Consider the following 1,712-nt stretch of genomic DNA (forward strand, 5'->3'; position numbering starts at 1 on the left):
AAAAAAAAAATTAAGATGATGCTTTTAATTAACATCTTTCCTACATATTTTTTACAAAAATATCTCATAAGAGAAAGAAGGAAAGAGAACTAGTTTTGACGAAGCCTCTGTAGGTGCCAGGCACCTCACTGTGTTACACTTCTCAGAACAAACATTGATCCTCTCAGTGAGCCTGTGCTGGTAGAGTTGGTGATGGCGATCACTGTCAACTAGGGAGGTTAAATAACTCACACAGTTATTTAACACAGATTAGTGGCAGAACAGGGATTTGATTCTTTTGCTGTAAAAGATTGATCATAATTATAAATTAGGTTTTCTACATTTTGGTAAATAATAAATAGATATTTATTATATATATGTTTTGATGGCAGAAATCTCAATAGATTTTGGTAAAATTATATGACTTTGTTTTTAAAAAAGGATAATAGGAACGAATTTTATTTTTTTTTCTTTTAAATCAGGTTCTTTTTTTTTTGATCATCAAATGGAATGAGCGCCCTCTACTGGCGGTTCTTCAAAGGCGTAGGCATTGGGTTTTTCTGAGATGGGGCGGAGGGTGGAGGGCACAACTCTTTCAGTATGAGCTTCCTGTCTACTTCCATAGTCATCGTCTTCACAAGCTTTTGGGTTGATGTCTATACATTTTGAGGAAATATTGTTAACATTTTAGTTTGCACTCTTGGGCTCAGGTGATCCTCCTGCCTCAGCCACCCGAGTAGCTGGAACTACTGGTGTGCGCCACCTAGCTAATTTCTCTATTTTTTGTAGAGATGGGGTCTCAGCCTTGCTCAATCTGGGTTTGTACTTGTAAATGAATTTTTAAAAATTCAGCCTTCACTCAAAGTTAGGCCCTTTCTGATTACCGTAGTTTAGCATCAGAATCTTTTCTCGAGAAGTAACTGTGCCAGTGAGTAAACTTTCAGAGGTTATTATCTTCTGAGGTCCAGGAGGATCAGGCCCCCAGTATAAGCAGAAGGCTTTGGTAGATGCTTCCTTCATCCTTGAATCCCCAAGAGGAATCCTTGACCTTCCAGTGGGAGAGCTCCTTGTGACCCACCCCACATTGGACCTGTTTCCTAATTATTCTGTGAGAGGAAGGAGAAGCTGAGATTGTCTTTGCCTGCCTGGCATGGCTGTTTCTAGCAGGGTAAACGTCCTGGCTTCCCCGCTCTTTAATCTCCGCTGTCATGGCTGTGCAATGTAGCAGTTAACATGCAAGGGCTTTGATGACAAACAGACTTTGAATAGAGCCACTTACTAGAAGGCTACCTATTTCCTTTGTGTTTCAGTGTCCTTATCTGTAAAATGAGGGTGAGCATTCCAGCCTTTGAGGGCAGCATCAAGAATCACAGGAGATTGTGTGCACAAGCTGCTTAGCATGAAACCTTGTATGCAACAGGACTCAGCGAGGGGCTGGGGTAGAGGTGCCAGCTGCTTCTCTAGGACATTTGATTGGGCCCTCAAGGGACACAGAAAGATAATTACTCCTTTATATTGGTGACATAGTTTATGGTCATAAACAGAATGGCCTTGGGTCCGGAGGCCAATTATATTTCTGTTTTTGCCATAAAATCATAGCATAAGATTATCCCTAAAACAGCATAATTATTTATGGTTATAATCATATTCAATTTCAAACTGGGCTATAGATTTTGTATACATTAGTAGTAAATATTGGTTATCTAGTAACTCTGTAAGATTCTGTGTTTGGG

The 1,712-nt window shown here is 39.8% G+C and overlaps 1 protein-coding gene across 1 annotated transcript in view; it reads left to right on the forward strand.

The window, feature by feature from the left end:
* The window catches only part of KIAA1257 (KIAA1257 ortholog), a 63,263-nt gene that overhangs the window by 22,676 nt on the left and 38,875 nt on the right, over window positions 1-1,712 (forward strand). The gene's annotated exons all lie outside the window — the stretch shown is intronic.

The sequence above is a fragment of the Otolemur garnettii genome, unplaced genomic scaffold (genome assembly GCF_000181295.1).
Source record: "Otolemur garnettii isolate 467f Iridium unplaced genomic scaffold, OtoGar3 scaffold00101, whole genome shotgun sequence".
NCBI lineage: Eukaryota > Metazoa > Chordata > Mammalia > Primates > Galagidae > Otolemur > Otolemur garnettii.